We start from the raw sequence: 23,908 nt of genomic DNA, 5'->3' as shown, positions 1-23,908 counted from the left end.
ATATCCCTTATTTAACACTATATAGCCAAAATATTATCACTTCAGTAGGTGGCACTGGCTGAATTTCAAGTGCTCTGTAGCCACACGCAGCTAGTGGCTACTGAACTGGGCAGCATGGGTCTAGAATCATAGAGTGTTGGAACTAGAAGCAGCTTCTACCAGCACCTCACTGTAGAGATGGGTAAATGGAAGCAGAGAGCGAAGTGAGTAGCTTTCCAAAGCCCGTGAGTAACTGTAGTGACTTTCTGGGGTGTATTTCCTCTCTTCCCAACAGAAAGCCTGTTTAGTGGATGTGGGAGGTGGAATAATGCTCCCCTCTCCCCAAAGATATCCACGTCCTAATTGCGGGAACCATGATGGTGGTACTTGACATGGCAAAAGGACTTTGCTGATGTGATGAAGTTAAAGGTCTGGAGATACGGAAATTATCCTGGATAACCCAATGTCATCCCAAGGGTCCTTGTAGAGGGAGGTGGTCAAAGTCAGAGAAAGGAGATGGGATGACAGAAGCAGAGGTTGGGGTGATGTGCTTCAAAGGTGCAGGAAAAGCCATGAGTCAAGGGCTATAGCAGGCCTCCAGAAGCTGGAAAGGGCAAGGAAATGGATCCTTCCCTGAAGCCTCCAGGAGAAACATAGCCCTACCGACACCTTGATTTTAGCCTTAGAAGACTCATTTCAGACTTTTGACCTCCAGAACTGCAAAAGAATAAGTGTGTGTTGTCTTAAGCCACTTAGTTTGTGGTAATTTGGTATGGAAGCCATAGGAAACCAATGCAGTAGCTCTACATAGTGAGTCAACAAAATTTGTTCTCTGGATTGTTTTAGGGAGAAGTCGATGTCCCCTGCAATGACAAATTCATCTTCACTCTGACAAATTCAGAGGCATATGTGGCCATTTTCTGCACATGGTCCCCCATCCCCCTGGGGTATAGCTGAGGGAAAATTCTCTAGCATAGCTCTTGGCATCCCACCAAAGCTTTAATCAGTAAAATGTGACAAGGTGATCTTTCCACTCTATCTTGGGAAAGTGGTCTCCAACCCTTTGGTGGGGTCCAAGTCTGGTCTGGGGAAGGGGTCCCCAAGTTTGCTGATGGGTTATTTTCCTTGGCTCCTTCTAGGAAGTGCTGTGGATGACCACAAAGCAAATGCTCTCTGGCATTCCAGGAATAATGTGGGCACAAAAGGAAAAAACAAATAAAAAACACCATAGTTCACATCATCCTTTCCTTTTGTTAAATGCTAAAGCACAACTGGAGAACTTTAAATGTGACATTTTCATCATCCAGTTTACCCATTTAGAAAATGGAGCTTAGTAAAGCCAAATGGGTTAGTTCTAAGAACACCAGAGTCCAAGGACTTTGATTCAACCAAAAATTAGCTCATCACTTCTCTGGGTCTATTTCTTCACCACCAAAAAGAAAAGCTGAACTCAGAGTTCCTTTGTGGCTCTCAGATTTTATTATTTTAATTGCATATAGGAAGTTTACTGCTGGTTTGAGAAATTGTCATCAAAACACACAACACTTGGGGGTGTCCCCAAAAGCCAAATTTCAACTGCAGAAACATTTTGCATCATGCTTGACTTGAACGTTGCTTTGAATCTCACAGGATCCTGCAGTGTTGAAGGGGTCATTGAGACTGTCCATCCCAACCCCTCCTGTCAGAGTTAAGAAAACCAAAGTTCAGAGAGGTTGAGTGACTTGCCCAGCATCCTGGGACTAGAAATAAGGTCTCTTGATTCACAAGCCTGGGCTCCTGTTACTCCCTCATTGACTCCTATGTGGAAGTCCGTAATTTCTCTTAAGAGGAGCCAAGATGTGCACCGCTCCAGCCCAAGTCAGGGCAGAGGTGAGGAAGGAGGGAGTGTGGTGCTGGGTGCGTTGTCAGATGAAAAGATCACCTGTGAGGTTGGGCTGGCAGCAGGTAGGAAACTTAGGGAGAGGCGTGGCCATCTTTGCTGCACTGGTTGCCGGTGGTCATAGATCGACTTCCGGGGAGGGGTGGGCTCTTGTTAATTTCAAAGTGGTATTGCACAGAGTGGGGGCAATAAGTTGGGGAGAAAGGGAATTCTGCTCTAAAGTCTAAAGAGGTTTTCCTTTTCTGGCTCTTATGTCCACATAACATTCAGTTTTTCCTCTAAGAAACGGGCAAATAGAAACTTACAGAACGTCTCTATGGCTTGTTCTGGCTCTGGAGTACCCGGGGCACATCTGATGAATTAGGGAGGGAGCAGAAGGCTGTGCCCACCCCAGTGCCATTGCTAGCATTCATCCACCGCACGCAGGTGACAGGAAATTAGTTTCAGGTGGCTTGTTGACCTAAATGAGAAAGGAAAAACAATGCTGTTTTAGAAGAAAACATAAGGGGAATATCTTTATATCTGTGGATGAGAAAAGCTTTCTTTTTTAAAAAATTTATTTATTTATTTTTAAAGATTTTGTTTATTTATTTGACAGAGAGAGAGCACAAGCAGGGGGAGCAGGAGAGGGAGAAGCAGACTCCCCACTGAGCAGGGAGCCCGACATGGGGCTCAATTCCAGAACCTTGAGATCAAGACCTGAGCTGAAGGCAGACGCTTAACCGACTGAGCCACCCAGGCACCCCTAGAGAAGCTTTCTTAAGCAGGTTATATATTGAAAAATTGGACTCCATCAAAATCCAGAATATCTGTTCACAAGACTATGCAAAGAGCAAAAGGCAAGCCACAGAGTGGGAAGAGATATGTGTAAGATTTATGTCTGTCAAAGGACTTGTATCCAGAATACATAAAGAACTTCTACAAACTGAGAAGAAAGTTGGACACCCAAACAGAAAGGTGGACTAAGAATTGAACAGGCACTTCTCGACGACAGTGCCCAAGACAGCCAAAACCAGGTGTTGTGTTGGGGGTTTCACCCACATAGTTATGGACTAGCATCGATGTGAATACACTTTCCACATATATAATACACTCCCAGGTTTTTTACTGAATGTGAGTCAAGATCAACATGTCAGGTAGAAGCACAAAGTTTGACGGCAGATAAAGAATCAGCAAATCCTTATTCATGTGTTTAGTTCTTTCTTTTGAGGTATCTCAGTAGAGAGAGGTGAACTCTTTTAAGGATGGCTAGTCGTGTTTTAATCCAAGGACAGACTAGGGCGGAGGGAGGTGCAAGGAAGCCAATAATTCCCTGGATGGATTAAGGAACAGCTGGTTATTGGTTACAAAGGGAGGTAACATTTTAATTTAAATATCCATTTTTTTTCAGTATGCCAGAAATTACCTTGTTTTTCAACCACTGAAAGTTATGATGAGAATATTTAGATGCAAACATACCAGTGTGTGGGTGAGGGAGAGACAGAGCTTTTGAAATTCTCATAAATTTACAGTAAAAAAGGTTGAAGAGTATTGGCCTGAAAGTGTTCTAGAAGGCAGGGGTGGTGGTGGAGGAGGCCCCAGCAAGCTCCCCTGGGCTTCTGGACACTCAGGATCCCTGCAAAGGGCATGCAAGGAGCCTAGCACATGGTGGGTGTATCACAGATGTTTTTGACTGATGGACAAGGTCACTTTCCTCACTCACCACACAGTTTATCGTAATGTTCAGTGTTTCTCACATGGGCTGATGACCCAGCTGACTCATCACACTAGTGGGCAGTTGTCCTTATAAATCTACCGTCTTTTTTTTTTTTTTTAAACTAAAGGAATCACAGATGGGAAGGCCAAATGTTAGGAAGCATATAGTAAAAAACAAAACAAAACAAATAAACCCCTGACAATGGAGAGCTTAATACATTTAGCATCTAAGTTGTTCTTTGAGGAAGTGGCTTGGGGATGAAAGGGTAAGTCACTTAAGTTGCACTGTTTATGAATATAATCTTAATTTTCCCCATATGTGGTAAATTTCCTGTTATCTTGTCTAGGCCGAAATGGTGCATTTGGATCAATTAAACAGTTACTAAGTATTCTTAATATTGTCAACCAATTACTTTTCCTTCGGCAAATCAGAAGACAGTTCAGGATTCTGGATGCCTTGGGACCTTTCTTATGAATGCTAATTATCCTTGTCTTATATGTGTGAGAAAACGTTCTACCAGATAAACAGAACAGCAGAAAAATTCAGTTTTCTTGTTTTCAGAATGGAGACTGGAAAAGGCTGACAGACCCAACAGGAGGCATACAAACCACTGCATGAAGTATTTGCACCAAAATCCGGGAGCATTTTATAAGGTTTTGAATCTTAATGAATAAAATGGGCTTCTCTCTAGCTATCACTGTTCAGCTTTAATTTTCTCAAATAGTTCTCTTGGTATGAATAGCTTTGCATATTAGAGGAAATGAAGAAGTGGCAAATTAATAAAACAGTTTAATTTCCTATAATCAAAGAATCAGGAAGATTCTTGAATTTGGAAGAAACTTGGTAAATTAAAGAGGATGCTGGGCATAGTTGTTCTTCCAAAATACAGCATTCATAGTTGACCCCAGTAGTTTGGTGGCTATGAATCAGTGGGACTTTTGTTCTGCATTAAGTCCACATTATTATTACTCATGGCGGATGCCTGGAATGTGATGATGCAGACTGTTCTCATTTTACTAGCAGGTTGGATTCCAAAATGTGCAGATTGGGTATCTGGAATTGAGAAGATGATCTACCATGGAATCAATGTCCTAAGTGGAGGCTGGACGGCCAGGCCTTAAGACATAAAATCCTTAAGTGCCTTGTGCCCTGAGGTACAGCTAGTGACCCCACCCACCTTTTCACCTACTCATCATTCAGGCTTCAACATTGCCTCCTTGTGGTGTTGGACTCGAGGAGACCAGGGTTCAAATCCCAGCTCTGCCACACACCGGCTGTGTGTCTTTGGGAAACTGACTTACCTTTCTGTGCCTCAGTTTGCTCTGCTGTGAAATGGGGACAATCATACCTTCCTGAGGTCACCAGACTCCAAGGTGTTCCCCAGGGATCCTCCCTCCTGGTTTTCATGCCCTTGTATATGCTCCTCCCACACAGAATAGGGGTGACCTGTGTAACCAATAGGGTATTGTGGAAATGACAGGATACGACTTCTGAGGCAAGATTATAAAACATACGGCAGTTGGCTCTCTCTTGGGTCTCTTGCTCTGGGGGAAGCTGGCTGTCATGTTTCGAGGACACTCAAACAGCCCCACACTCAAACAGTCCGTGGGGCAACACGTTGGTTCCAACAGCCAGCACTACCTTGCCAGGCATGCGAGTAAGGGTCCTCCAACCCTTGTCAAGCCTTCAGATGATGGTGGCCTCGTAAGAGACTGAGCCAGAGCCACCAGCCACATCAGTCTCATATTTCTGACCCACAGAGACTGTGTGAGATAATAAACGTTTCCTGTGTGAAGCCGCTAAGTTTTGGGGTAATTTGTTATGCGGCAATAGATAGCTAATATATTATCTCATGGGTGAGATAAGGTAGGAATGTAGTGTCTGAGTAGAGAAAACACACAATAGATGGCGGCTGTTTATGTTGTTATCCCATTGTTATGCCTAGAATGCCTGGTGCCCTGATAGATTTCAGCACCAGAAACAGAACAACCATCCTATTAGTCATCAGTCATGAGCACACGGAGCACTGAAGATGGCAGGAGACTTTTTTTCCTCTTTCCGTTGGGTTTCCCTCTGATCCCACAGATTGGTGAGCCTCAGCTGGTGCTCACACTCCCTTCTGCCCCTGGCCTCCCTCCTCTACTCTTTACTACTCCCTGCCCTTCCTGTCCCGACTCCCATCAGGTGGTGCCCAGGTGTCAGGAAGGCAGAAATGGTCAGGTGGTTCCTGACTCCAGCCTAGTGGATCCTTGAGCCTTCACAGAAGGGTATATAACTCTGGTGTTCTGCTATGTTAAAGACCCATTCCCATCAGGGTTGGGGGTCCATCTGAAGGACAGGTGTTAGCAACCCAGGCTGTCCCAATATTATATTAACGTTATAATAATATAATAATATTCACCTTTCCATGGCTATTCAACAGAGCATTTCCATCACACTTAAGGACCAATCTTATTTTTGCAGTGCCTTTTTTGGCAAAGGGTGGAGGGAGAGTTGGTTTCCTGATACCGGTTGCAATTTTTTGTGTAAAATTCAGTAACCCTGAACTGTGTACTATCTGAGTTCATTGATGGGTTGTTCCAGATGTTTTCTGGTGCTCCTGGGAAGTACTAACTCTCCGTCAGCACTGAGGCACTTGAGAAACACAAATCAGACACCAAATTACCATCCAGAATTTGCATTCATGCAGACATATTAAATTAGAGCCAATTAGCAATTATGGTAAGTTCTTCCATTGTTGTGAGGCTTAGTGGAAGAATTCAAGAGAATAGAAAGAATTCTTGAGAGTGCTTATTAATTCAAACAAACATTAGGCTGAAGATTTCACATGGGGAAAAAACTCAAGATGGAAATAATAAAAATACGATCAGGAGCTCATTTTCAAAGACATCCAAAATAATTGAAATAATAACTAACATTTGTCTTTAGGGCAGCACTTTTCCTATAAGCCTGTCCTCACTTACAGCCCTGTGTGGGACATCTCCATGTTACAGATGAAGGTATTGAGCACAGAGTAACTTGCCAGAGGACACACAACTGGTAAGAAACAGAATCAAGCCTCTGGTATCTTTTCCAAAATCCTGTGAAGCTTCCCCTGGGTGACAAGTTTTGTTCTATGAAAGCATATAATTAATAAAAGAATGGATTATTAATAGATTTTAAAAAGTAAATTCCTCACTCTTTTTTTATTGTAAATGGATACGTGACATGAAATTTGCCCTTTTAAAAAATTTTAAGTGTCTGACTTTTGATGTTATACTTCATCTTCACAGTGTTCTAGAGCATCATTGTCCAATGGAAATACAACAGGAGTCACAGAGATGAGTCTAAATTTTCTAGTAACCACTTAAAAAAGCAAGAAAAAAAAAGGGGGGGTTCCTTGGCTGGCTCAGTTAGTGGATCGTGCAACTCCTGATCTTGGGGTTTCGAGTTTGAGCCCCGTTTTGGGCATAAGGATTACTTAAAAATAAAAATCTTAAAAAAAAGGAAAAATAAATGAAATTAATTTTGATGCTAGATTTTATTTAATTCAATATATCCCAAATCATTTCAACGTTCAGTCAATACAAAATTTATTACCATGATATTATACCTTTTTTAGTTCTATACAAGTCTTTGAGATCCTGTGTGTATTTTTCACTAACTGCACGTTTTAATTTGGATGCTCAATTTTCATTGGAAGCATTTAATCTGTGTTTAGATTTCATAAAACTTATATTTGAAAGGTTGTTCCAAAGTTAAAGGTTTCTTTTTTCTTTAAGTTTTATTTATGTATTTGAGAGAGAGGAAGGGAGGGAGGGAGGGAGGGAGGGAGGGAGTGCATGAGCAGGGGATGGGGGCAGAGGGAGAGGGAGAGAGAAAATCTTAAGTAGGTTCCATGCTCAGCACAGAGCCCAATATGGGGCTCAATCCCATGATCCTGAGAGTATGACCTGAGCCAAATCAAGAGTCAGATTCTTAACCAATTAAGCCACCCAAGCACCCCCAGAGTTAAAGTTTTATTTTTTAATTTTATTTTAATATGTTATGTTAATCACCATACATTACATCATTAGTTTTTGATGTAGTGTTCCATGATTCATTGTTTGTGCATAACACCCAGTGCTCCGTTCAATACGTGCCCTCCTTAATACCCACCACCAGGCTAACCCATCCCCCCTCCTCCCTCCCCTCTAGAACCCTCAGTTTGTTTCTCAGAGTCCATAGTCTCTCATGGTTTGTCTCCCCCTCCAATTCCGCCCCTTCATTTTTCCCGTCCTACTATTTTTTTTTAACTTATAATGTATTGTTTGTTTCAGAGGTACAGGTCTGTGATTCATCAGTCTTACACAATTCACAGCGCTCACCATAGCACATACCCTCCCCAATGTCTATCACTCAGCCACCCCATCCCTCCCACCCCCCACAACTCCAGCAACTCTCAGTTTTAAGAATTCCTCATATCAGTGAGATCATATGATACTTGTCTTTCTCTGATTAACTTATTTCTCTTAGCATAATACCCTCTAGTTCCATCCACATCATTGCAAATGGCAAGATTTCGGGTTTTTTATGGCTGCATAATATTCCATTGTGCATATATATATATATATATATATATATATATATATATATATATATACCACATCTTCTTTATCCATTCATGTGTTGATGGACATCTTGGCTTTTTCCATAGTTTGGCTATTGTGGACATTGCTGCTATAAACATTGGGGTGCAGGTGCCCCTTTGGATCACTAAGGTTTCTTTTAAAATTTTTTTTGTATTTAAATTCAACTTAGTTAACATATACTGTATTATTAGCTTCAGGGGTAGAATTTAGTGATTCATTAGTTGCATATAACCCAGTGCTCATTCATCAAGTGTCCTCCTTAATGCCCACCACCAATTACCCCATCCCCTTACCCACCTCCCCTCCACAAAACTAAAGGTTTCTAATAACCGAATACAGTATCAGTTTTTAAATTTAAATGAACTTAAATTAAACGAAATTAAAATTTTAGTTCCTCATTGCACTAGCCACATTGCAAGGGTCCAAAAACCACAAGTGGCTAACGGCTACCATATTGGACAGCATAGATCTAGAACAGGGGCTCACAAACATTTTCTGTGGACATATTTAGGGGAACCTAATTAGGCCGTAGAGCCATATTAGGGTGTGGACATATTTGGGGAACCTAGCACAGGTATGATTATAGTCTCATCATTTTTCTAATATAAAGACTTTATTTTCTTAGGGCAGTTTTATGTTTATCACAAAATTGAGAGGAAGATGCAAAGATTTCCCATACACCCCCTGCCCCCACACATGCACAGCCTCCCTCATCATCAGCATTCCCCTCCACCCCAGAATGGCACTTTTTTAAAACCTAGGATGAACTTATATTGAGACATCATAATCACCCAAAGTTCATAGTTTATTTTAGGATTCACTCTTGATGTTGTACATTCTATGGATTCAGACAAAGGTATAATGATGTATATCCACCATTATAATATCTCACACAGTATTTTCACTGCCCTAAAAGTCCTCTGTGATCTGCCTGTTCATCTCTCCCCACCCCACCCTGCCCCTCAACTGCTGATCTTTTTATTAACCTCATAGCTTTGTTTTTTCCAGAATGTCATATAGTTGGAATCATTACAGCATGTAGCCTTTTCAGATGGGCTTCTTTCACTTAGGAATATACATTTAAGGTCATAGTTATGTTTTAAAAAATTCCTTAACTCTTAGAGTCCCATACTGAAATACTTACAGAAGGAATGATGTGATAGCTAAGGTTTGCTTCAAAATAATCCATCCCAGTGTAGGGGCAATGGGTGGGTGGCGATGACATGAGACTGGCCATGTGTTAGTAATTTTTGAAGCTGGGTGATGGGTCCTTGGGGACCATTGTATTAGTCTCTTTACTTTTGTGTGTGTTTGAAAATTTCCATAGCAAAAAGTTTTAAAATACATTTCTGTTGTGGTTGTATTTCAATATCTCTGATAATTATTTAATTTTTTTCTCTCTCGGGGTGCCTGGGTGGCTCAGTCAGTTAAATGCCTGCCTTCAGCTCAGGTCCTGACCCCAGGGTCTTGGGATCGAGCCCCGCATTGGGCTCTCTACTCAGCGAGGAGTCTGCTTCTCCCTCTCCCTCTGGCCCCTCCACCTGCTCGTGCTCTCCCGCTCTCTCTCTAATAAATAAATAAAAATTAGAAAGAGAGAGAGTAAAAGAGAGCACAAGAGCAGGGTGAAGGGCTCTTCTTGGTGGCTTTTCGGATGTGCATACCCTTGATGGCCTGGGCAGTTCTTAAAGTGAACACGAAGATTTGAACCTCTTGATTTACATGATTTCTTAGGGTTTTCTGGGTCAAGTGAATCTGGTGTTAATATCGCTACACTAGCTTCCTTTTGTTTTTTTCCTAATGCTTTATTTTCCACTCTTTTATTTTCAACTTCTCTGGGGCATTGTTTGTTTCTGTCTTATAAAGAGCATAGAGATGAAATTTTTAAAATCGAGAATCTCTGGTTTTTACTATGTCAGTTAAATCTGTCTACATTTATCGTGATGGTTGATATATGTAGACTTATTTCCACTATACTCTTTGTGCTTTCTATTTATTCTTTTTCCCCCTATAACTTCTTTTTTGTTCTTTTTTTCTGCAGTCGGCTTGATCAAATTTTATTTACCCTCTTCTGTTTTGAATTCTACTAAATTAAGAGTTATTATTCTTTCTTATTCTTGTAGTAATAACCTTAATATTTTAAATGTTACCTATTTTTTTACAACTAGCATTTTGGGAAGTGTGCACACACACATACTTTCAGAAATGTTGGTGTTTAGCATTTATTAACACGGCCAGAACTAAAAGATGAAGCTACCAAGGACCCAGGACAGAAGCAGGTACCCCTCCTTATACAATCTATCACTGTGTTGTTGAAAGGCTTACCCGTCTGGAAGGCTTCTCCGTCTGGCTCCAGACAAGACTAGGGTATATGTAAAGGACAGCAGCTGTGCATCATGCTTGAATCTCGTACTCCCACCCCCTCCCCGAACCCCCACCTCCAGCCCCAGAAGAGCTTCTAGTGTTAGCAGCAGGTAGTCAACAGATATTTGTGGATTACGTGTAGAGTGGATGGAAATCACGTGGTTAGGATATAAACTACCAGGAATGAATCATCAGATTCAACAAACAGGAGCCTTCACACCCCTAGAAGTTATAGATTAAAAAATAAATCTATAGATAATGAAAGAAATGATACCAGTTTATTATGGAAAATTGAAGAATAATACTGATAACTGAAAAGAGGAAAAGTAAAATTAGCCCACCCTGAGCTAACACTGTTAATATTTTTGTGAGTATATCTTTAGTCTTTTCTTCCTTCTGCTTATAGGTATGTGGATGTAGGTTTTTAATGCTAGTTCCTTTTTTTTTCACTCTAGCTGACATCCCTATAGTTACATTTCTCATGGAACTCATATAATCTCATGATTATTTTCTAGGATAAATTCTTTAAAATAGACACTGAGCCAGAGGGTTTGTGCCTTTCCAAGGCTTTTGATACATGCTACCAATTGCCTTTCGGAAAGGCGACACCAATTTGGTCTGTCGGGGTTCAGTGCGGTGAATGCAGCAACACTGGAGGGGCTCATTCCCCACCGATAATTGAGTCATCTGAGAAATGGTGGTGGGGGTAGAGGTGGGGAAGGTGAAACTGTTTTTCTTCCTCCCTCCTCTGTGCCAGGCACTCAGCCCACAGTGGTGGAGAGGAAATGGCTTGGAGAAATACTAAAAGGAAGAGGCAAACTAATCTGTCCTTAATGATTTCCGTCTGATTAGGGGATTAAGATATACAGAAAATGAGAAGGGTCTGCCTTTGCAGATGGGCAGCACACCTACACATCTGGGGGGCACAGCATTTCTCTTCTCCGTGCCAAAGCATAGCAAGGCTCAGATTCAGGTCTCCCAACCTTTCCATTTGCATCAGAGCAAGCGGGATAGGGGAGATCAGGCAAAGGGGTCATGGAGGTGTGGATGGGGGAGGGGGTAGACATGAGAGGCAAGGTGCTTCATTCTCACCCAGGCCCTGGCTCCAGCCTGTTGTCCTTCCCAGGTTCCGTGACAGGATTTCCTTGTACTTGGCTTTGATTCTCATTGTACTTTCCCAACATCATGGATCGGAAGTTCTGTGTTCTTGAGGCGTCATGAACATTCCACATGAATGGGGCAGCAAGGGATGGCGGGAGGAATATTATACGTATCTTCTCCCCTCATGGGTATATCCCCCTCTGATCCACCAGACATCACTTATGAAGCCCAGGTTCAAAGATAAAAGGATTACAAACGTCAGGACAGGAACAGCAGAGCATTAGGCTAAGCATGGGGCCCTTCCGAGCACGCAGCCCTCAAGTCACTCAGATCCTGAGGCTGGTGCTGTTGGCGCTTAACTCTTCTACCTCTAGCCTCTGGCAACCACCGATCTGTTTTCCGGCCCTACGGTTTTGCCTTTTCAAGAATGCAATACAAAGAGAACCCCACAGTGTATAACTTGTTGAGTCTGGCGGCTACCATGTAGCGTAGGCATTCAAGGTTCCTCTCTGCTGAAGCGTGTCAGTCCTCCATCCTGTGGAGGTACCGGGCTTTCTGTCTCCTCCGCAGCTGAGGGGCAACCTTAGTCTTAGCGCTGAGGGGCATTCCTGTTCTGTGAATTTTCGGATTAACCAGAATCTTTTTTTTTTTTTTTTTTGAGGCAGATCCTGGATTCCCCTGCCTGACCCACGCCCCATAGCCAGTTGCTTTGGTCAGAAGCCCTCTCTCCTCCTTTATGGTATGGCGAGGAAAACAACGTGCAAATGAAGTCAGCGGTGAACTCCAGGCGAGGAAGATTTGGGGAAGGCACTGGGAGGGGTTTATACTTCAGGAAAGGCCATACAACAAACAGGAGGAATGTGCGTTATGTGTGAAGGGTTACCTTGAGTCAGCATGCTGAAGGGAATGCTGACCTCTTACTTTTCCAGTCGAATTTATTCCTTGAGCCTAAATCCCTAGATCTGAATCGACTTGGTAGACACTGGTCTACACCAGCTCTGTGATTAAAGAAAATTCTGGAAGTCAGGCATGCAGATCCGTCACTGCCCTGGTGCCCTGAGGCCGGGTTTGGAGCATTCCAGTGAGTTCCTGCCAGGCTGGCCTGCAGGGTCTTGTGTCCAGGTGGAGGGTTGGACCGACGCAGAATGGGAAGCAGAAGAAGTCCACACACCTCACGTAGATCACGAAAGAAGACTCAGGTGGCTGAGCCATGATGCTAAGGCGGCCTGGGTGTAAAGATGCCTCTGAGGCTTTCAATGCTGCCCTCGGCCCATCATGCTCGAGGCTGTTTTGGTGCACAGGCTCCCTCCTGCAAGCCCCAGGGCTCTCCACCTACTGGAGCGTGCTTGGTACCCGGGCAGGGCTGGTCACAGTGGTGGCAGTGAGTAAAATGATGGCCAAGTCCGGTGTGGTGTGTGTGTCTCTGTCTCCCAGAGGCCCCAGCAGGACTGAGCCCCGCGTGCCCACAGTGGACACCTTCACACTCCAGGGGCTGGCCCCCTCCCCCCTCCTCCCCCCTCCTCACTTCCTCGGACCACCCCTTAAAGAACCTTTTGCACTTGAACCAACCTCAGGGCCTGCAGAAAAGGTCAAGCACCTTACATAGGGGTCCAGTGTATTGTGGCTTCAGAGTCTTCTTGGTCTAACCGGTGTGTCTCTGCTCAGATGGCATCCTGCACTCTCCTTCCCAAACGTACCTCACAGCACCGTGACTGCTTGTCCTGAGCATGCAGCTAAGGTGAAACTTGCCTTTTCCTCTTACTTTTGCTCCCCCCCACCTAACATGAGTCAAGTTCCTGGCACAGAGCAGGGCCTCCACGGTCATGGCTTATTTTTGGGGAGGGTGAAATGCTGACAGAGCTGCTGGGAATGTGTGCTCCGTATCTGAAGAGGCCCCCAGAGACAGTGGAAGAAACCACATTGAACTCGGTCATCTTGGGATGTACCCTGAATGTTTTGTGTCTTGGCCTTTCCCCCCTTGGCTGGGTTGTGGGGCTTTTCCTGAGCTGGGGAGGGAAGGGATAGAGCTGAGAGTGTGGGCGTCTGCCTAAATCCTCTCGAGGTTATTCGAGAGGCTATTCTTTTTTCTTTTTTCTCATCTTACTGCATGTCAACTTGGGGGACGAAGAAAGCTCTGGTGTGGGGGGTCCGGTCCCCTGACATCCGCTGCTGCTCTCCTTGGGGGCCACTTCTGGCTAATTTGTGACCTGCTTGGTGTCAGGTGTCCCACCTTCACCCCCCGAGGCCCCTCCGCTCTGTCCACCGGCTCCCCACGCTGCCTGCGTTCCTGGCCGTGTCGTTCGGATCCTTTGGGCTCAGGGCGGCAGCAGCTTGCCTTGGACTAGCCAGGGCTGTCTCCTCACGGTCCTCAGTGGAAACTTATTTCTTAAGAGAACAAGCCGTGAACAGCGAGCAGGCTGGTGACCAGAACGCTCTGTTCTAACAGTGCGGGGAACAGGTACCTCGCATCCCTCTCCCCCAGCCACGCCCCCTCCCCCAGGACACCACGCAGTGAGGGGCGGGGCACGGGGAGGGGCCTGGAGGCCAGCATCCGGCTGCTGGCTTCCTCCAGGCCTCAGTCTCCCCGTCTGCAAAAGGGGTGAACAAATATAGCATTCGCCACACTGGAATTTTTTGTTCTACTTTTCTTGAAGAATAACATGCATAAGCACATCCACTGTATGAGTATAGTCGACAAATGTTTCCAAACTGAGCACACTCAGGTAACCAGCATCCAGATGAAGAACCAGAACCTTCTTAAGACTCCTCACGGTCTCCTCTGCAGAAGAGGGTTGTTTTGAGGATCGATGAGCTGATATTTGTAAAGTCTCAGAACAGTGCCTAGCACAGAGTAATCACGTTAATCACTATTTGTTAAAAAATAAATGAATTAGAAGGGAACTTTGGCTTTCTGAGGTTGCAGCTTCTTTCTTTATTTTAGTGAAAACACAGCTATCTTGCAAGTTCAGGCCCCCGCTCTCTCTCTCCTTAACGTGCAGCAGGCAGGATGAATTAAGACTCTTCAAAATAATCAATTATTTCCTTATCACAGAAGGCCAGATGGTGCATTATTCGGCAAACAGCTTCCGTGGAATGCCAACAATTTTGCTTTGATGAGAAAAGAAATATGCAATTAGGCTGCTGTCATCCTCAACAAAGAGCCAGATGTACGGCAGCCAGACCTCCAGGAGGAGCCAACACAGCCTGGTCCCAGGTTAGGGGTCCAGGAGCGACAGGGGAAGGAGGTCCGGAAGGCGCTTCCTTTGTCACCCGCACACGGCAGGAGAGACACAAGGAAAACTGGCCTGAGGACAGTTCCCCTGGAATTGGCCAAAATGGCCTGAAGCAGGGTCGAAGAGTTAGTACATGCACAATTACCTCCACACAATGTTTTAAAACTTACAAGCAGAGGAGATGGTTATACCATTATGGTGACATGTTGTACTTTTATTCAACCTTGGAATACATCTGTGTTCCTTCCATTGTCTTTGTTACACAAAGCCAATTAAAGAAAAAACATCAAAAAATCACATTGAACCATTTAGAAGGGGAAAAATGATGGTTAACGACGTATTTTCTAGAACACATGAAATTCTGGGAAGGTTGTTAAGTATTCTCTTCTACCATCACCTGGGACCACTTATAGGGCTATGAAGACACAGGGAAGAAAGTGAAAGAGGATCTGGAGACATCTCCTGATTGGGGGGAGGGGGGACGAAGGGGTAGGAGGCAGCTCCTGGAGGTGTTGGCGTATCACCTGGCCCTGGAAGGTACTCTCACATTTTGGAGGGAGAGACCTGGGCAGTAAGAGCAGTAAGGGAAACAGCCAGGTACCGATTTCTAAAAATTTATAACATTCTCTGGAGGGCGAAGAGACCTTTGAAATCTTAGCTCTTACTGATTTCTCCGGACAAGGGTAGCTAGCACTTTTTTTAAAATTAATAAGTAATTTTGCTTCTGAGTTGTAGGTCCATGTTCCATCTTCTGGAAATCAAGACCTTTTTTTAAAAAAGATTTATTTATTTATCTGAGAGAGAGGGAGTGCAAGTTGGGGGGGAACAGAGGGAGAGAGAATCTCAAGCAGATTCCCCACTGAGCATGGAGCCCAATGTGGCACTCCATCCCATGACCCATGAAATCATGAATTGAGCCGAAATCACGAGTTGGTTGCTTAACCGACTGAGCTACCCAGGTGCCCCAACACCATTTTTATTAGGTTTGGACTCAGTCCTCTTTGGGCATGTCTCAGAGGCCAGAGCTGCTTCCATGGTGTAGAATGCCACCACCATCCCTGAGTGGGGCCTCTGTGTGTCTCTGTTGGAAGAATTAGGTATAGAGAAAGGCCCAAATGGGAGACCAACTGGGGATGTCATGGCTCTTCCAGCTCTTTCTTCTGTCCAGCCACAAAGAAGTTGGATGCAGTCCCCTTTACCCTACTTCAGGGTTTTTTAGTCAAGAAGAAATGTATGGTGACTTGGGTGTGTGTGCATGAGAGAGAGAGGGAGAAAGAAAGAGGTAGAGAGAGTACTTCATTCAATGCCTATGAATGTCTGAACTCTAATAACTTGGGTGTGCAGATTCCACAGAAACAATCCACGCATGATTTCCCAAAATAATTTCATTAAAATCAGGGCCTTATACTGTGTACGAGCCATCCGGATTTCAGATCCTGTGCAAATTGACTGTGGTTGCTGTGGACAGGAGGAAAGTTTATGTCCTTCAGCTAGTTGAACTGAAGTCCAATTGGCTGGATTGGACAATTCCCAGTTTCTACTGTAGCCCTATACTAACTCAGCAAAAAAAAAAAAAAAAAAAAAAAAAAAATCAAACCATCAGGTTGTTAAATTTGTAAAAGTCTGCAAGGATTTTGTGAACTGTTTGCATGAGCCCACTAATTTTTCCAACTTTGTGATATGAGATGTTCAGTCTGGGTTAGAGTGTTTCTCTTACCTCTTAGGCATTAGGGCTCCCAAAGGCAGGTAGGTGAACATACTGTTTATAAGGACTTGTAAGGATATGAGGATGGGGGTAGATTATGAATTGGTGAATACGGTTTTCAAAGTCTGTCTACATTCCCATCATCCTCCACTGTTCTGTCCTAACAGAGGGAGCATGGCATTCTACTGCTGAGGCACAATCATGCACAGCTTAGATGTGCCTGAGGCTTCCTCTAGGAAGAGTTATACAGCCAATGCAGGTCATCATCAGATGAGATGGCACTAAATTCTTTGATACTCCTCCCATTGCAAGGTGGCTGCTAATTCCCCTCTCCTTAATTCTGAGCAGGACTTAGTGATTGGTTTGTCCAAAAAATGTAGTGAGGGGGATATTCTGGAGCTCCTGAGACTAGGTAATAGGAAAACGTTTGGCTTCTGCCCAGACTTCTCAGAACGCCCTCTCTTAGACCCAGATCCCATGTTGTAAGGAAGCTCAAGACCTGAAGAGAAGCCCATGTTAAGTATTCTCTTCTACCATCACCTGGGACCACTTATAGGGCTATGAAGACACAGGGAAGAAAGTGAAAGAGGATCTGGAGACATCTCCTGATTGGGGGGAGGGGGGACGAAGGGGTAGGAGGCAGCTCCTGGAGGTGTTGGCGTATCACCTGGCCCTGGAAGGTACTCTCACATTTTGGAGGGAGAGACCTGGACAGTAAGAGCAGTAAGGGAAACAGCCAGGTACCGGTTTCTAAAAATTTATAACATTCTCTGGAGGGCGAAGAGACCTTTGAAATCTTAGCTCTTACTGATTTCTCCGGACAGAAAGAAACCAAAACCCCAGGATGCCAACTCTGGCTGAGCTCCCGGCTGACAGCTAGCGCCAACTTGCCAGCCAAGTGACGGAGCCATTTTGAAAGTGGATATTCAACCCCAGTGGAGTTGCTCCAGGTGATGCTACATTAAGCAGAGATGAGTTGCACCCTCCAAGACTTGTCCAAATTACATATTCATGAGCAAAATGACAGTTGTTGTTTTAAACTACTAAGTTGTTGCTGCTTTAAATACAGCAATAAACAACTGGAACACCATCCAACAAGTTCTGGTCTACAGTGTGTTGGAATTCAATTGCCATGATTGGTCTTTGGGGGCAAGAGGGTGCCTGGGACTTAGGATTCATCTCCACGAAGCTGGGACCCACCAGCTTCTTAGTTTTGCTTAACTCCACAGAAAGCAGATTCACCTTGTCAAGCAGCTGGGACATGTTGAAGGTGAGTGCGTTAAGCATCATCTTCCTCTTTTGGATTAGGAGAGAGATGTTGGGGTTTCTGTCTCACTCAGCCTTCTTGGAGAGTACATAGCTGTTGAGCAGTCCCTCCTGGGGTGGAAGGTTCTTATTGGTGATCTTGTGTGAGATTCCATTCAGAGTTTCCTGTAGGAGCCATTGTTGAAGGGCTCCTCCTCTGCTCTTGCCAGCTTCTTCTCCATTCTCTGGGCTGGGTGAGCTACTTCTCCACCCTCATGCCTGCTAGGAGTCCTTTAGAATCAGACATCTACTTCCACACTGGGTAAAGTGTCTGGCTGGCCATGATTGTTCTCTGCTTTTGTTTGCTGGAGTCCTGGGGGAAATGAAATGCATTGTCTAGAAGATGCCTCTTGGAAGCTCTGGGCATCACTGAGTTGTCCAGGGCAGAATCTATAACCTTTATATCTCCATTCAGAGGATTCTTTTTTAGGATTTCATCATCATCACTGAATTGAGTGTGACTAATTCTATTCCACCTGAGCATGAGTTCTGAACTCCGCAGAGTGGGACCTAGTTGAGTTTGAGTTGTGTGTGTGGCGGGGAGTGGGAGGGCGGGGTTGCAGGGCTGGGGAGTGAGATCTCCTGCACAGGGCTCTGGCTGGGGTGGCCTGGGGAGTTACTGGGGGTGGAAGGTGCCACATTCCCCCCTCCTTTTCTGAGTGTCCATTCGCTGTACTTTTGCATGATGTGATGCGGTTCTGGGATTCATTTCTGCAGAAGGTCACAGGAATGCCTGACACAATGGGACATGACCACTCTGTCACCTCTCAGTGGAGGGGGTAAACCAATAGAGTTAAAATAAAATGCATGCCCTTCACCCTAGAAATTCCACTCCTAGGATAATTTTAATGATTATCTGCTGTGCTTTTTTTTAGTGGAAAATATTTAAAATATCATGAATACACATTAATAGGTGATTGATTTAATACATGGAAATTCATTCTTTCCAGGGAGTGTCATGTTGCTTTTAAACATATGTATCAGTTGATAAAACAATGTAAGAACCTAGAGGAGTGCATGACACATATGTGCTCAATAGCCAGTGGTTTTTGTTGCTATAAAGAGAGAAAAATAAAGATGCAAGTAGATAGCTATGTAATACATATATTATATATGCATATGTACATGTATATGTATGTATGATTAACTGTATCTGTAAAAAAACATTTAAAAGTCCTTATTTATGTGCACACATACATGTATATGATTAGGTGAGCATAGAGAAAATTGTGGAAGGGTGAAAATCAGGGAATGGGAGCTAAGGGGGGAGAAAGACTAAAAACAAAGAAAAGTTTCCAGGATGAAACAACTTGTATACTACAATCCCACCTTTGAAATTTCGTTTGTGTGTATACCCAGAGGGAGAGAGATGAAAAAATTGTTATCAAAATACAAGTGGTGGTTACCTGCAGGTAGTGAGTCTTAGAATTTCTTCTTTTCCTAAATTGTTCTTTACTCTTTTCGCCACTTTTTGCGTTTTTAAAACAATGAACATGTGTTATTTATATAACTGGGAAATGAAGACCATTTTCAATTTTGAAGAAACAATATGACTAGCAAAACTTTTTCTCGTACCCTTCAATAATTAAGAAGGAACATATGAAGAAGAAGAAGAGGAGGAAGAAGAAGCAGCAGAAGGAACAGAAGGAGCAGAAAGAGGAAATGATAAATGACTAACATTTATCATCAGACCCTTACCACGCATCTGACACTGTTTCAAATCTTTGCATCTGAACTTACCCTCTCTTGACAACTTTGTGTGGGGGAAAATGCTATTATTGTCCCTATTTTACAGATGAAGAAACTGAGGCACCGAGTAATTTCATAAGCTGCTGAAGGATACACACCTAGTAGGTGCCAAGGCCGGGATTCCATCTGCAAGAATTCATTCCAGATGCTCTTCTTCTCAAACTTAAGAAATACTGCCGGGCTGTTAGAAGTGATGGTCTTTACACCTGTAAGTGTTCATAAAGGCTTCAGATTCTAAAGCTGGAAAAATCCTCTCTCAGAGAACAATGAGCTCTCTGACCCCAAATGCTCGTGTCACATGCAGAGACCTGAGCTAGGAGAAATGCAAGTATTTCTTTTCTGATGTCTCTACTTCTGTCTTGCAGTTAGGTGCACATTCTACCACCTGTAAATGGCAACCGTTTTCTGTCGTTGGTTTCAAAACCACAATTCCATTCCAGGGAGGTGGGGGTGCTTTGCCATGGTCATTATTTTTATGGACCTACTTCCTTCTTTTCCAGCCTTATTGATACAATTGACATAGAACACTGTGTAAGCCTAAGGTGTATGTATGATGATTTGATGCATGCATACATTATGAAATGATTACCATGATAAGGTTAATTAACACCTCCGTCACCTCACTAATTACAATTTTTTTTGATGTGGTGAGAACACTTAAGATTTACTCTTTTAGCAACTTTCAAGTGTATAATACAGTATTAACTATAGTCATCACACTGAATATTAGGTACTCAGAATTTATAGGTACTCATCTTATAACTGGAAATTTGCACCCTTTGACCAACATCTCCCTACTCCCCCCACCCCATTTCTCCCATTCTATCTGTTTCTATGAGTTTGGCTTTTTTTTAGATTTCACATATAAAGAGATCATACAGTATTTGTCTTTCTCTGTCTGACTTACTTCACTTAGCATACTGCCCTCAAGGTCCATCCATGTTGTCCTAAATTGCAAGATTTCCTTCTTTTTTATGGCTGAACAATATTCCATTTTATATATATATATATATGTATATATATATATATATATATAGTATCTTATGGTTTTACTGATGGCTGAATAATATTTCATTGTGTGTGTATGTTATATATACATTCATCTTCTGATGGACACTTAGGTTACTTCCATATTATGGAACCGTGAAGAATGATGCAGTGAACATGGTGGTGCAGATATCTCTTCAAGACAGTGATTTCCTTTTCTTCAGATATATTCCCAGAAGCAGTATTATTGGATCACACAGTTCTATTTTTAATTTTTTGAGGAATTTTTACGCTGTTTTCCACATAGTGGCCGTACCAATTTGTGTACAAGAATTCCTACCAAGAGCGCACAAGGGTTCCCTTTTCTTCACATGCTCACCAACACTTACCTTTTGTCTTTTTGGTAACAGCCATTCTGACTGGTATGAGGTGATATCTCATTGTGGTTTTGATTTGCATTTCCCTGGTGATTAGTGGTGTGGGGTGTCTTTTCATGTACCTGTTAGTCATTTGTATGTCTTCTTCGTAAAAAGGTTTATTCAGGTCCTCTGCCCATTTTTTAAATTGAATTAGTTTTTTATTTGTTTGTTTTGATGTGGAGTTGTTGGACCTCTTTAATTCTTTTTTTTTAAAGATTTTATTTATTTATTTGTCAGAGAGAGAGAGAGCACAAGCAGGGGGAGGGGCAGAGGGAGAGGGAGAAGCAGGCTCCTGGCTGAGCAGGGAGCCCGATGCGGGACTCGATCCCAAGACTCCGGGATCATGACCTGAGCCAAAGGCAGACGCTTAACCGGCTGAGCCACCCAGGTGCCCCATGGACCTCTTTATTTCCAATGCTGTGTCACAAAGAAAGAAATGCTGGATTTTTAAAAGAGAAACAACTGACTAGAAAGCACAGAAAAGGAGATGATAGAAATATTCTAAGTCTTGGTCTGGGTGGTAGTGATAGAGGTGCAACTTATAGGTTCAATGTCACTGAGCTGTATGTGTAAGATGTATACCCTTTTCTACATATAAATTATACCTCAAAAAAATACAGTTAACAACAAATATATGAGATACACTAGTTGGGGAGACTGTCATGTACTCAAATATCTTCAAAACAAGATGTGAGTAGAACCATGGAGATAGTATGGGCTGTCACACACAGGAGGGGTCCAATCTGTTCCCATAAGATTGTTACCATGATCTGCATTTCTTAGCCAACCATCCCAATAATCTGAAACCATTTTGCTTCATCTTGGATGGCTGGTGGGCAGATACACCTTCCTTTACCCAGTCCTCCTGCCCTGAAGAAGTGGGATTTTGCAGGTAAAACGCATAAACAAAGGGCATGGGAATAAATGCTGAGAGGAACAAAAGAAACCGAAAACACAGTCGTGCTGAGTAATGCACTCTCAGAACAAATACAGAACCGTTTAAGTCATATTAGGTATAATCAGAGCCCAGAACGAGTAGTCGGGTTAATGCATAGCCATTTCTTCGGCTTTGGGGGCTCAACATTCTGAACAGGTGCCTGGGTATCAAGACTGCACCACCCGGGAAGCCTCCAATATTTTCAAATATTAATTAAAATGCTTAATAACCCCTTTCTCGTGGCCACTCAACCCCCTCAGCCCCATGCCTGGGCTCTTGGAGCTATTTCTCACCATAACTGAATAGGGTTTAGAGCGGCTCCTGGGGTGACTTCTTATTTTGAAAGCATTGTTAGCCTTCTAACACCAGCTTGCTGGGCTTTTTGATTTGGTACCTGTACCTGGTATTAATACTCCTCTGTTTACATGGAATTGGGGTATTTTCTCCCCATGTCATCAATCTCCAAAATTTTTTATTTGGAGAAGTTGTCAACCTTCACTAAGTGCCAGTAAGATGACAAAAGCAGCAGGCTTTTGGAAAAAATCTAATAGTAAGAAATCAGTCAGACTCTTTCCATTCAACTATGTGATTTTTGTATGTGGATATAGCTTTATTTTATTCTTTTCAAGACTTGTTATAGCATAGAATAAGCGTTAGAACTCAGCCCTCCATGGTGGCTGCTCTTTGCCCTGCATGATGGAAGGAGGAAAGCTTTGAGCCATTCAAGATGGGAGGGGGCAAACAATGGAACAATATTTACAAGCCGGTCATTTAATGTGGCTTTGGCAAAACAACTTTCAAGAGTACCCAACCTCCTTCCTTTCCCCCACCCCTGTTTTTAGGGCATTTTTTTATTATGTTATGTTAATCACCATACATTACATCATTAGTTTTTGATGTAGTGTTCCATGATTCATTATTTGCGTATAACACCCAGTGCTCCATGCAGAGCGTGCCCTCTTTAATACCCATCACCAGGCTAACCCATCCCCTCACCCCCCTCCCCTCTAGAACCCTCAGTTTGTTTTTCAGAGTCCGTTGGCTCTCATGGTTCATCTCCCCCCCCGATTTCCCCCCCTTCATTCTTCCCCTCCTGTTATCTTCTTCTTTTTTTTTTTTAACATATAAGGTATTATTTGTTTCAGAGGTATAGATCTGTGATTCAGCAGTCTTGCACAATTCACAGTGCTCACCATAGCACATACCCTCCCCAATGTCCATCATGCAGCCGCCCCATCCTTCCCACCCCCCACCCCTGCAGCAACCCTCAGTTTGCTTCCTGAGATTAAGAATTCCTTGTATCAGTGAGGTCATATGATACATGTCTTTCTCTGATTGACTTATTTCGCTCAGCATAACGCTCTCCAGTTCTATCCACGTCGTTGCAAATGGCAAGATTTCACTCCTTTTGATGGCTGCATAATATTCCACTATATATATATATATATATATATATATATATATATATATATATATATATACACCCCACATCTTCTTTATCCATTCATCTGTCGATGGACATCTTGGCTCTTTCCACAGCTTGGCTATTGTGGACATTGCTGCTATAAACATTGGGGTGCATGTACCCCTTTGGATGTGTATTGGATTGTGTTGTGCAATGGATTGTATTGCTGGATTGTATGGTAGCTCTATTTTCAACTTTTTGAGGAACCTCCATACTGTTTTCCAGAGTAGCTGCCCCAGCTTGCATTCCCACCAACAGTGTAGGAGGGTTCCCCTTTCTCCACATTCCCGCCAACGTCTGTCATTTCCTGACTTGTTAATTTTAGCCATTCTGACTGGTGTGAGGTGATATCTCATTGAGATTTTGATTTGGATTTCCCTGATGCCAAACGATGTTGAGCACTTTTTCATGTGTCTGTTGGCCATTTGGATGTCTTCTTTGGAAAGATGTCTGTTCATGTCTTCTGCCCATTTCTTGATTGG

At 43.3% G+C, this 23,908-nt stretch overlaps 1 long non-coding RNA gene across 1 annotated transcript in view; it reads right to left on the bottom strand.

Annotated features, from left to right (window-relative positions):
• Nucleotides 1–2,186: 2,186 nt before the first annotated feature.
• The window catches only part of LOC113938294, a 48,239-nt gene continuing 26,517 nt past the window's right edge, over nucleotides 2,187–23,908 (bottom strand). Inside the window, exon 3 of the long non-coding RNA XR_003524877.1 lies at nucleotides 2,187–2,318. This is a non-coding gene — a long non-coding RNA (uncharacterized LOC113938294). The remainder of the gene's footprint in view (nucleotides 2,319–23,908) is intronic.

The sequence above is a fragment of the Zalophus californianus genome, chromosome 8 (assembly GCF_009762305.2).
Source record: "Zalophus californianus isolate mZalCal1 chromosome 8, mZalCal1.pri.v2, whole genome shotgun sequence".
Classification (NCBI taxonomy): domain Eukaryota; kingdom Metazoa; phylum Chordata; class Mammalia; order Carnivora; family Otariidae; genus Zalophus; species Zalophus californianus.
This window is presented reverse-complemented; position numbering and strand designations above follow the sequence as displayed.